Below are 13,723 nucleotides of genomic sequence, written 5' to 3'. Positions count from 1 at the left end.
GAGAGGCGGATACAGTGAAGATCTTCACCAGCCCTAAATTGGCTATGGACTATGCCAAATCGCTACACCGTCGCAAGCACCCCCCTCACACACATCAGATGTGTGAGTAAAATAAGGTTTTTTAAATGCTAATTCCTAACTATATATGGTCTATAACCTATGGTTTTTTCAGTGAATTTTCAAGGTTTTGTAAATGCTAATTCCTAACTATATATGGTCTATAACCTATGGTTTTTTCAGTGAATTTCATTGGTTTTTTAAAAGCTAATATCTGTAGCTGTAAAATGTATTCTTCTTTAAATCCAAAAATATATTTTATATGTTTATTAATAAAAAAACATTTTAATACTTTTTTTTTGTTCGCTCCCGGTTCGCGAACCGGGAAGCTTCCCGTTAGCTCATCTTGATGCCGCGACCCAGTCCGCGAACCGGTAAACGTTCCGTTAGCGCAACTGCCGCGTTAGAAATCAACATCGTGACGCGTCGCGGAAGCGCGACGTATCACGTTGTCGCGTAATGCGTCTTATGACGCGCTGCGTTAGCGCACCCGGAAGTGCTCCGGTACGCGAACTGAGACGCGAAGCGCAGCTCCCCGGAAGTGATCCGCGGCACGTCGCAAAAGCGCGATGTATCGCGTTGCCGCGTAATGCGTCTTATGACGCGCCGCGTTAGCGCACCCGGAAGCGCTCTGGAGCGCGAACCGAGGTGCGAAGGGCAGCGACCCGGAAGCGATCCGGGGCGCGTTCCGCAGCGCGTAACTTAAGCGTAAGAGGTCATGTGACTTGTTGATAAAACTTTTCATTGGTTCATTTCACTTTTGGTTTCATAATGATGTAAGGCTAGGTCAGGTGACCTAAAAATAACACTTTTCATTGGTTTAGAAAGATTCTTTATCCCAAATGATGAAAACCCCTCCTTCTTTCCTCACTCTGACTTTCATCTTTGTGAGAGGAAGACCATTTTTGAGAATTGAGCAATGGCTTCAATAGTTGCTTCAGCTGGTGCACCCCCACCACCACCTCCACCTCCTCATGGGAAGAGAGGACCACCTCCACAGTTTATCAGCCAGACAGAGGAGGAAGAGGATGAACTAGAGGAAGAAAAGACCGAAGGACCACAGTTCTTACAGGAGGTGCCCCGGGTTTCACGTCGGAAAGCCAACTTTATTTGGCAGTTTTTTTCACTCCCTCGAGGGCAAAAAAAAGTAAATGCTAGGTATGTCACCTGCCTGATTTGTAAAGACCGGTTATCTAGAGGCACTGATAAAAAATATAGCTACGGAAACCATACAATGCATCGTCACATGGTCAGGTGGCATCCATTGAACTACAGCCAGGCGGAGATACGTGACATGCAAGATAACCCAACAACAACTCCTGTGGCCAGGTCAACATCACTAATATCGTTGACAGCAGCAGAGGCACGGGAAACCGTGCCAAACATTCAGGAGAACTTTGCTCATATCAAACATACCTGTATGTATTGCGGTGCATTGCTATCATGTGGTAACATGAGCATTAATTTAATAAACCTAGCTATTAACAATCACAATTGCCCTAACCGCCCCAGACAGTAATTTTTTTTTTGCTCCTGTTGAGCCCTTTTCAATGCCTGTTTTTTGTTGTTTCCCCTCCATCAAAAACAAAAAAAAACATAAAAATGTTCAAAAAATACAAAAAAAAGAAAAAAAATTCAGAAAAAAAATATATATATAAAACAACAAAAACATTAAAAAAAAAGTTCTTTTCAGAACTACCTCCCCTTTCAAAAAAAAATTGCTAGAATGTTTAGCACTCTGGCTAGCTCTTTTTTTTTTAGTTCGCTTCCCCGTTCGCTTCCCGGTTCGCGAACCGGGAGCGAACCAAAAAAATTAAAATAAAAAAAAAAGAAGAGTAAGTATAAGGGAAGTAAACAGAGAGTAATGTTAAAAGAAAGACAGCTATAGGGAGTAATCCAGAGATACTGTTTAATAGATCTATTTACCGAAGAAAAGATGGAAGAGGGTATAATTGTGAAAAACAAAATAGATAAGGAAGTGAAAGAAAAAAAAGAGAGTAGAACAATAACAAAGAAGAGTTTCTTGGAGAATGTGAGTGAATGTTCAAAATAAGATTAAAACATGTGGAATAACAGAGAGAAAAAACAGAAAACAGAAAAGACAAAATAACAGAAAAGATTAATTGAAACAGCAAAGAAATGTAAATAACATAGAACCATATCATCAACATAGGCAATAAAAGTTTTGCAGCTTTTATCGGCAGAAATGTGTCGCTAAAGCCGCTTTTGCGGCGGAAAACTGCCGCTAAAACCACTTTTGCAACAGTTTTCTTCCAATAAAAACAGCAATAATTTTATTGGCTGTGTTCATAATATGCCCCTTAGTGTGCTTCAACTACACAGAGAAAGCATAATGAACAAGTAGTGAAACAGTGATCAGTCAAAGACACTAAGAGTAATAGAGGCGGAGTGAGTGAACAAGAGTGAGGAACTATGAGAAGAGAAAGACTGAGAAAAGGAGTGGAAGGAGTAGAGTAAGTAGGTAATAGAGAAAGGAATGAGGGAAGTAGCAAAGGCAGGAAACTGAGGGTTAAAGAAATGAAGCTGTCGAACTACTAGTTGGTGAATGTGATAGAAATGTAACGAAAAGAGTACAAAACATTTACCTTATAATTGTCGTTAACTTACTCACTTTTTGTTTTTATACTTTCAATCTGTGAAAGAGAGAACAAACATTTGAAAAATATTAAAACATGTATTTAAAAATTAGAAAAGACAAGGGAAAAGATTGAAGGAGAAACAGAGTTTCTTTTCCTCATTTCACAATCACATCACCTGTGTTGCCTTTGGTTAGGTATCTCATAGTGCAGATGGAGTCTAGCATATCAAAGAGTACATAGAAGTTGAGCAAAATATACAACAATTTTGACATTTACAGAAGACTTAGCTTCTTATCTTGTTGGAGATGAAGTCAGGCCTGTCTTGCAACATGGTGCATCTTTTGCATCACTGCTGCATCAGTTTCATGTGGCACGGGTTTTTTACAGCATGACACATCTGCCTACATGCATCAATTTGTAATTTTGTCGCCTCATAGCAAATCTTTTCCACCGCCGCTGCATCACAAAAGTGACGCACAGTGGCGCAAAAGAGGCATACACCTATCATAAATCTGTCCCTCACATTTTAAATGATTGATTCAGGATGACGATAAGGTGTGGCCTATCCAGAGGTTTGTTTAAGCTGAGGCCTACTCAGGGTTTTAGATGAAATTTACGCTTGTTGAACAGTACAGAGGAGATAATACATGTGAAGACCTACCAATGAAGTAAGTCATGTCCACTTCACTCTTGAACAAAGGCCAGACCTCTTCTGTGTCCATGGACGGACCTAAACTTCATCTGCACAATGTCATTCGTAAACTTAGGAAACACAGGTGATGTAATTGAAAAATGTGGAGTTTCTTTTCCTCATTTCACAATCACATCACCTGTGTTGCCTTTACTTAGGTATCTCATAGTGCACATGTAGTGCAGCATATTAAACAGTACCCAGAAGTGCAGCACTGCATGGAACAACTTTGACACTTACAAAAGCTTCAGCTTCTGCATGCCCCCTACACAGTGCTAATTATATACATTTTAAACTGATGGTATCTTGCTGGAGATGAACTGAAACCTATCTTGCAACATGGTGCATCTTTTACACAAAAGTGACCCACAATGGAGCAAAAGAGGCGCACGGCCACCATAAATCTGACCCTAACATTTTAAATGATTGTTTTAAGATGCCAATAAAGTGTAACCTATCCACAGATTTGTTTCAGGTAAGTCCTACTCAGGGTTGTAGATGGAATTTAGGTTTGTTGAAGAATACAGAGGAGATAATACATGTGGAGGCCTACCAACGAAGTGAGTCATGTCCACTGCACTGTTGAACAAATGTCAGACCTCCTCTGTCTCCAGGAACAGGCCTAAACCTCATCTACACAATGTGATGTGTAATGTTAGGAAACACAGGTAATATAATTGAAAAACGTGCAATTTGTTTTGCTCATTCCACAATCATATCACCTGTGTTTCCTTTGCTTAGGTATCTCATTGTGTAAATGTAGTCTATCATATGAAAGACTACGTAGAATATGAGCACTGTATGCAACAACTTTGACACTTACAGAAGCCTCTCCTTCTCCATGCCTCCTACACAGTTCTAAATGTACATCATAAATACAAACAGTACAGAATTAATTATACATGTTAAATGGTTTATTTTTGCTGTTCTCAGAATGTATCAAATTTCACTAAAAACAGTGACTTGAAGGTATTCATCATATAACAGCGGGGAAAAAAAAACACAATCAAAATGATTGTGTTTAAAAAACCCATACAACAGAACAAATCAGAATTCAGAACTCCTTAAAGTTAACTTACTTTCCATGACGTCGAAGGGTGTCCTATGAAAAGCTTACACTCTGTTGTGCTGTTATTACTTTCAGACCGCCACTTTCTGAAAGAAAACCTCCATCGTTTTGAAAAACATGTTACATACAATAAATGACTTCTTGCTCTCTACCACACGTTTCCACAAGGCCAAATCATGTCTGAGCCATTTATAACTCTTAGAATTCTTGTAAGCCAATCCCGTCATGTTGTATTTCCGCAACTTTCACAATTAAAATGTTGAAGATCATTTTCACAATCCTGGACTAGTAATATCTTCCCCTTCTTGCTCAGTCATGTTCTACATTTCCTATGACACTGATACTGCTTACTATGAAGCAGACTTACACTACCTCTATGACTACTACAATTATTTAATTCTCTACATCACTTTTAATCACAAAGCAATGTAAAACAGTAGACAGCATTGCAGACTTACATTCCCTCTACTCCATGTTTTGATTGGCTGCTTCAATTTGCTTATAAAAAGAAACAGTTTTTCTGAATTCATTCAAAGTGCACTTATTTCTCCATGACGTCCAGTGTTATGGTAAGAAGTTATGTCTCTGTACTACACTTATCCTCAAGGCCAAATCGTGTAGGAGCCATTAGAACTTCTTGAAATTCCTCAGAGCACATCCCGAGATTCTTTCCCTAAAATTTTGGTTTTAAAAACACCAGGTAAGAGTTTTTAAGGTCATACGGCAATTTTTTTTTGAAAATTAAAACAGAATCATTGCAGAATGACCAGCCATTTCTAGACTTTAAATAAGCTGTGTAATGTCCTGATGTTATTGAAGGACCGTCATGATATATAATTGCTGCAGTTACAAAAGTCCTTCCTGATATTGACAACTGTGAAGCCACAACATTTTTAATTAAAGTTGTCAATTTTGTTCCATCAGGCCTACATCGTTGGAACATTAAAATAACATACTGGCCATATGTTCGTATAAATAATGTGGACATCATTTCAGATTTACATTGGCTACACTCCATCAGCTGCTTTTACTAGTTTATTAAAAGAGACTGATTTACTGTCTGGCAAAGTTAAATATATAAATCTTTCTGAGTCAACACTAGTAGTACTTGATACCCTACAGTTCTCGCAGTCATGCTGCCATTGATAAGAAAGCCCAAACAGGTGATCTACATCTACACCTTCAGCATGCAATACATCAAGCATATACATTAAAAACTCCTGAGAATCTTGCTGAATATTTTGAGAGAATTGTGTTTGGCCTGAACATCTGTCTAACAGATTTCGAATTTCAGACACACTTTCTATTTTTGTTCTATCAGTGCTACATTTCTCTAACACAGAATTTAACAAACTGCAAAATCTTTGATCAGAATTGACCACAATCTCTTCTTTTACATTTTCTAGAGAAAACAAAACATTAACCATTACATTAGCATAGCAGTTGACACCAGAACTGTTTTCAAATTGAAAACCAACAACATATTCAACAGAATCCTTTTTGTTGCTGCTTATAATTTCAGGTTCATTGACTTTTCGTCTTTTTGCTACAACCTCCCCAGTATTGGTCACATTTCTTCGTTTCCGACCTACCACACGTTTCTCAAACAAAGGATATTGAGGCAAATGTGGCGCATACTCTCTTCTTAACCTATTGTATTCCTTAACACAATCTAGATCCGCACAAATGTTTGTGACATCACACTCAATCAAGTACAATCCCGATAAAGTTCTAACTCGTGACAATGCCACATATGCCATACCCTCCTTGAACACAGAACTGCCAATATTCACCAATGCACTGTCTACACTTAAACCTTGCGATTTATGGATTGTCACCGCATATGCCAAGCAAACAGGAAACTGCTTACGGCGAACATATAAGTCTTTTACAAGCAAAAATCTAGCAGAACAACGACCAATTAGCTGTACTTCCTCAATGCCATCAAATTTAATTTTTAAAAATTCAATTCCATCTCTATTTCTGTATTTTACAAAATCAACAACATTACCCATTGATCTATTTACCAGACCTCTTTCAACATGTAAATTCCTTCTTAAAATTATACGGCAGTTCAAGCACACATTCAGAGTCTTTTCAAAACCTGCAGTTTTAGATATAGTCTTCTCTAATTTGTTTTCAAATTCTCAGACAAAATAATTGTTGATCCCATATGCTCTACTCTGTCAATAGCTTCCAGTTTCACAATCTCTTGCTTTTCTAAATGCAACATTTTGTTGTTGTTTGGCACATTCTGCAAGAGTTGGCATCAAACATATTCCAGATTTCTTCTCAGTAATTTTCTGAAAAATATTCTCAGGCACAACATCTTGTTCTGGATATAAATTTGACAGTAATCGTGCATGTAAAGCTTCTTTCCCATGCTCGGTCACTTTTCCAATTCTAACATCTTGTAGAATAGTCTTGTAAACTTCATCCTTCGCCTGACGCATATTTTCATGCAGTTCAGCATAATTGAAGTTTAACCATATATTGACGTTGCCAATGCTCCCTAGGCACTTCCTGGTATCTTCATGCGTGAGCATTTTGAACACAGGTTGCCCTTTCACTGGTGTCAGCTGCAGAAGATCTCCGAAAACAATGATGTGTTTGCCACCAAATAACACATCATACTCTGTTTTGAGAACTTCTTGCATTCTCAAATGCACAAAGGCAAGCATGACATTGGAAACCATGCTTACTTCGTCAATGATAAGAAGTTTCATTTTCCTCAAGATTCTTGAAACTTCACAACAAGCATCTCCAGACAGCTTGTGATATTGTAATTTGTTGTCATGCTCCACTGGCAGCATCAGTAAACGATGTAAAGTAATCCCTTTAATGTTATGTGCTGCCAGTCCAGTTGGAGCTGTGACAACACAAGACAGCGATGACTCTGTCCTTTCCTGCAAATAACATGAAATTGCTTTAATAAGGAAACTTTTTCCAGTTCCCGCTTCTCCACTCACGTACAGTAGGACAGGCTTCAACGACGTACATGAGCACTCTTTCTTCTCATGACTTAATCCATGATCAATTTGCATGGTAACTTCGTCATATATTTTCCTCTGCTCAACGTTGAGTTGTCTTTCCAACTCTTCTAAGTTAACCGCATCCTCCTGAGCATGTGCCATGGCTCTTTCCACTTCATTCATAGCAGTGGCAGCTTCATTTTCGATAACAGGTCCTCCTAGTGGATCCTGACTCAATGAAGCAGAACTCTGACTGTCCTGAGAACTGTCTCTGGCAATCTCGGCTGCAATCGTTGCTTCCTGCTCGATTTCCGCATTCAACATTTCTACATATTTGGGAAAAGCAGGACATTCTATGGTCTCCTTGGCGGCATTGAAAGAGTCTTCGTAACAGAGGAAATCTCCAAGCAGTTCCTCTTCTGCACGCCAAGGCTTGAAAAGTTGCAAAAGTGCTAAATAGAAAAACTCCTTTTTTTCAGGAGATTCGCCACTCAATTTTCGATGGTTTACCAAGTGGCATTTTCTTTGCTTGACCAGACATCCCTCACTTCCTATTACAGCATACACTCCATTCTCAGTATCTTCTTTGATGTTCCTCTTGAATATGTAATTTTGAAGAACCTCATACAGACAAACATTCTCGAGGTGACTGCTTCGATTTGGATAATATGTATCCAACATGTTGGTCTTCAAAATGTCGGTACTGTTTGGCTCCTTTTCCGCCAAATACTCAATTTCCCGCACAGGTTTCAGAACTCGATTACGCGTTGCAGCAAGACCAAGACTCGCCCAAACGATACTCCTGGACTTGGCATAGAGACTTGCTGAAGACAACCGGTCAGAACATTCGTAAGCTCCGATTTCTCGATGCGACAACATCTTCAGACTGAAACTGTACAACTTCTTACTGAGGCTCTTTTCATGGGAAATGTCCTCCCACATATCCTTCAATTCTGTCTTCTCTTTTTTGGTGATGTAAGATGTCACATACCGAGCCACAGCCATACAGTTATCAGCCACAAACTGTATATCCATGTTAGCATTCCACATGGACAAAATCACCGGGTTGTAGTCGTTGATGTACTTGGACTCTTCGTTCCTCTTCAAATTGTATGTGTTTTTAGGTGATTTCTTCATCACATTATGTCGCAGCGAAGACATCAAACTGTTCACTCTTCCTTTAGAAATCACCGGTCGTGGAAAGCCGAAACGACATTTGGTGTAGAACTTGTCCTTGTTTCGGAATTTACGACGACAGTACTTTCCACATCGATGGCTTTGGAAACGTAGAACTTTTTCTCTTAGGCTTTTCTTCTCCTTTGCGTTTGGAACAGCACACGTAGAATACTGTTGTATGAAACTCATCACTGAGTCTTCTGGATCCGTTCCAAATTTAGGTGCATCCTTGATCCACAGCAACATATGTATATGAGGAGCACCTCTTGCTTGGTACTCCTTTCTCCAGAAGAAATCCAACACCTCTCCAAGAGGTGGATTCTTCTTATTCATGATGAAAGACATCATAGCTTCAAATCTATGATTGAAGTACCTACATACATTGACTGGATCCAAAGAGCACAGTTCTCCGGGTGTCTTGAATTCGATGTTTTCTATGTTAGCATTTGCCTCTCATAGAAATTCAAGTAAGTCTTCCCAGCCATACTCGGCACAGCTCAAAGTGAGGAACCATGTGGGAGTTCCTAAGTTCCTCAGCATACATTTTAAATCACCATGACGACGGTACCAGTACTCATTAGTACCACGCTGACACGCCATGAGATTAATCAGGTGAGAATCCAAAATACTGTCTTGGACATTGACTTTATCCATAAAGTCACTTGCCGAGATGTTTTGCATGTGTATACCACTTTTCAAGATGTGGTTCACTGCATATGACAGTCCAGACAGATCGCTTTCAAACAGGAGATGAAACAAATAGGGAATGCATTGTCGAAACCTAGCATCTCCTGCATACAATTGCAAAGTCCGGTATTCAGAAGCAGGAATTTGATGAGGTCGCTCATCATATCTTCCTCCCTGACCTGTTGGAAAAAGCTGTGGGAAACACCGAGCTTCCAAACTTTCCTCCCAAACACTAATGGGACTCCCTTTGGCTTGTTTCATTTGAAACAACTCAATAGCATTCCCCATGACTTCCTTGGAATGCAAAGGATGAACACTATAATGTTCATATATTTCTTCACTAGTAGAGGGTTCTACTTTCTCAATTTGACCAGCACACAAATCGCTATCCTCTTCCTCACTTACTTCCTCTTCTGCAACATATACATCCTTATAGTATTTTTTTTTTTTTTTCAAATACAATGTTGCCTTTTTAACTTTCCTAACATCCACTAAATCTTGCCATATTTTCTTATTCTTTGTCGGAACCCCATTAACTAAGATAACCAGAGGTTCCTCTTCCACTTTTTCTACTCCAATTGTGTTAATGTTTTTCTTCAAATCTAGAGGCAAATAAACAACTCTTCCCTTTAATCCTCTATGTAAATCTGATGGAGGCAATTTCCCTGTCTTTGGCTCCATTCTTACAATAGCCTGAAAGGGATGGATACTTTGAATCAAAATAGATTCATAAGTATTTAAATCCTTCAATTCAGAAGGAATCTCAACCAATTCCAGATTATTATGAACTGCTCTAGCAGGCATCTGGTTTTGATTTAATTTGTTACAACAATAAGTACACACACGTTGATCCAATCCCAAATCAAAACAATTTTCTACCATCAAGTATGTTGTGAAATCCTTCCATTCACTATTATTTTCCCTTTCACTTTTTGCATATAAATCCACTAACTTAGTCTGATTCTTATAATAAGTGCGTCGACAACACACACAAGTGAAATTTGGCCTCTCACTTGATTTGACCTGAAACGTCGCAATTTCCCTCTGGAAATTATCTGTACTGGAAACCTGTACACTATCTTCCACATTACCCGCTTCTTCTTGGTCAATTTCAACATTCTCCTCTTTACTTCCAAAGTAACAAAACTCAATTTCTTCACATATATTCTTCACATCTATTTCAGAACCATGCAAAAGAGCAGCGCATAATTGTTTAAGCTTAATTGCTGGACTCTTAGCATAATACAACATTCTAACTAATTTCCTCACTTTATTATGATGCACTGCTAGCATCCTGAAATGATGAAAAACACTCTGGCATACTCTCCTTGAAAGACAAGCCAGTGAATGACCATGCAAACCTGTCACTTCTCTCACTCTGCAAGGATCTAATTCTTGCAACAACTTCATTTTCTGCTTCAAACTTTTCTTATTAAATGACCGTACAAAATCACAAAGCAAATAGATGGAATCCTGTCGCACACTGCAAATACTACTACACTTCCAGGTGTACACAGGACCCTTAGGACGTCTTCCTAAAACCTCATTACCTAACACCTCTTCTGCCTCTGTTGTCACAAGTTTTTCTTTTTCAACTGGACAACCATCTTTCACTTCATAAGCTCGACCACTGGTGTCAACTGCATGCACCAAATCATTATCCTGGAAATAACTCTCCTCATTAAAAAATGCCTCACAGCTTGAACTATGCATCCATTCTCCAGAAAAAACTTCACAAAAATTACTACGATTAACTATTCTCTTCCATCTACTATTTCTTTTGAAATCATAAATTGCCTTGTTTAGCTTCCTAATTCTATTGATTATCAAAATAAATAACTTACGTTTAATTTCAAATGCCTGATCAATAACTTTCTCAACTTTTTTTTTTCTCTTATAAAAAACCACTTTCTGTTGACCTTTCTTAATATTTTTTAACAAATTGCCAATTATCCTGTTGCGGAATATTCGTTTACGAATGTCCCTAAACTGTTGTTTCCTTCTACTATCATGCACAGAGTTATCTCTTGCTCTAGCAGTAACATTTTTCATTGGCCTTTCCTTTCCATTTGAATTGCTTCTCCTTTTCTGGACTGAAACATTTTCTGTAGTAATATTTTTTTTACTACAGATATTTCTTATGAATGTTTTTGTACTCTTACCCGGTGCTTTCTTGGTGACTTGACAAATCTTTTTGTTAGAGGACTGCTGCTTTTTTTCATTGACCTGCTGTCTTTGACGTTTTGCAGCCTTTCTCAGTCTTTCTTTGGTTGGCATGGTGAAATCTTGAAATGATCTGCAGTTGAATCTGTGGTAAAATATATTAAAAATTTTTATTAACCACTATTACCCAACAGTAAATCAATAACAGTAATCAAAAACTTAAAACACTACTGGACATTTTTACATAGAAGATTTTTTAGTGCTTGGCAAATTTAGAATACAGAAATAGCAGAAAAGAAATGGAATTTATATTCATTTTACCTGTGCTATTTTATATGTGAATCTGATCTAATTTTATGAGCATATTTTAATATTTTATTGAAGACACTACACATAACCTGTTTTTGAAGGTGTCTTTATTTTTAAATTAAACGGTTTACATTTTTACTTTTTATTTATTATAAATTTTTAAAATAAATGTTTATAGTTCCATAGGCTCAAGCACGTCAGCTTCCCATCCTATGTCATATAATTCTGACAAATCTGCATCCTCATCACGTTCTTCTTCATCCTCAGGATTTAAATCATCCAAGGGATCAACATCCACTGATGTTTCAATTACGAGTTCAATGATGAGGTCAAAATCAACTGATTGCTGATTGTCACTCATGTTGTAAAGAAAGATAACAACAATGAGATGTTGCAGAGTAAGAGACAAATCTCAGAGATTATAATAGTAAAATTGTTTAACAAGAGTAACATTTTGCAGCTATTATTTAGCCATGTCCAGCGATGCTGAGAAGGTGAAGCCTATGTCTAATTTTTCAGTGAACAGGACTCATCTCTTCTTAACCTTGGATAAGCCTCACCGACTCTGTGTCCCCTGCACATACTTAAATGTAAAGGGGCAGATTTATGTTAACTGGCACATCCCCAGGCATGCACCAGTTAACGTGCACCGCTGCTCTGCCACCCATGGTGTGCCGCATTTACAATCAGATAGGACAAAGCTGCGTCAAAACCCTGCGCCTGCTTGAAGCAGGCATAGGTCTTGACGCAACATTGTGGAGATGGGGCACCCCTGAGCCTTGCTGGAGCTGCATCGCACTTGCGATACAACTCCAGCAATGCGCCACCTTTACGGCACAGATGCGTCACGCATCTGTGCCATTTTTGCCCCATGCTGCGCCGCATTGTAAATGCAGCACACCATGGGTGGCGGAACAGCGGCGCAGGATGACTGGCACATCCCTGGTGATGCGCCAGTCATCATAAATCTATCCCTAAGCTTCTTATCTTGTTAGAGATAAACTGCCATATGTATCATCAAAATATTTTGCATTTCCTAAATAGCGAATTTTAAGGAATAAATAGCGATTCTTTACCATTCCTAATTTGCGATGAGCAAATTGCTAATTGCAAATTACCCATTCATTTCCATGGGCCAGGAGGCCCATAGGAATGAAGGTGCAATTTGCGATTAGCAATTAGCTCATCGCAAATTAGGAATTTTTCCAAGGGTGCAGGGGTGTCTCAAGAACACCCTGCTGCACACCTGAAAAAGAAATTTGGGGGCATATGGCGCACATACATGCCCTAAGGGCATGTATGGGCATCATATGGCACCTTTTGTTTTTTGGAAAAAAAGCTTTTTGAAAAATATTCGCAAATTACCACCAACTAGAAGTTGGTGGTAATTTGCAAATCCTTAATGGCATTTTTTGCATATTTTTTGTTTGATACATTGCATTTAAGGAATCGCAAAATTTGCAAATCCTTAAGTGCAATCGCAAAATAAGGAATAGCAAATTTTGCTATTCCTTATTTTGCATCAAACTTGTTTGATACATACCATTTGTCTAATTAGCATTCGCAAAGGCCGAAATTCGCAGAATTTTGGCCTTTGCAAATGCTAATTAGCTTGATACATATGGCCCCAAGTGAGGCCTGTCTTGCAACATGGTGCATCTTTTGCATCACTGCTGCATCGGTTTCATGTGGCACGTTTTTTTTACACCATGACACATCTGCCTAAATGCATCAATTTGTAATTTTGTCGCCTCATAGCAAATCTTTTGCACCGCCGCTGAATCAGAAAAGTGACGCACAGTGGCGCAAAAGAGGCATACACCTATCATAAATCTGTCCCTAGCATTTTAAATGATTAATTCAGGATGACGATAAGGTGTGGCCTATCCAGAGGTTTGTTTAAGGTGAGACCTACTCAGGATTGCAGATTAAAGTTACGCTTGATGAAGAATACAGAGGAAATAATACATGTAAAGGCCTACCAATGAAGTAAGTGATG

This window comes from Lissotriton helveticus, chromosome 12 (assembly GCF_964261635.1).
Source record: "Lissotriton helveticus chromosome 12, aLisHel1.1, whole genome shotgun sequence".
NCBI lineage: Eukaryota > Metazoa > Chordata > Amphibia > Caudata > Salamandridae > Lissotriton > Lissotriton helveticus.
This window is presented reverse-complemented; position numbering follows the sequence as displayed.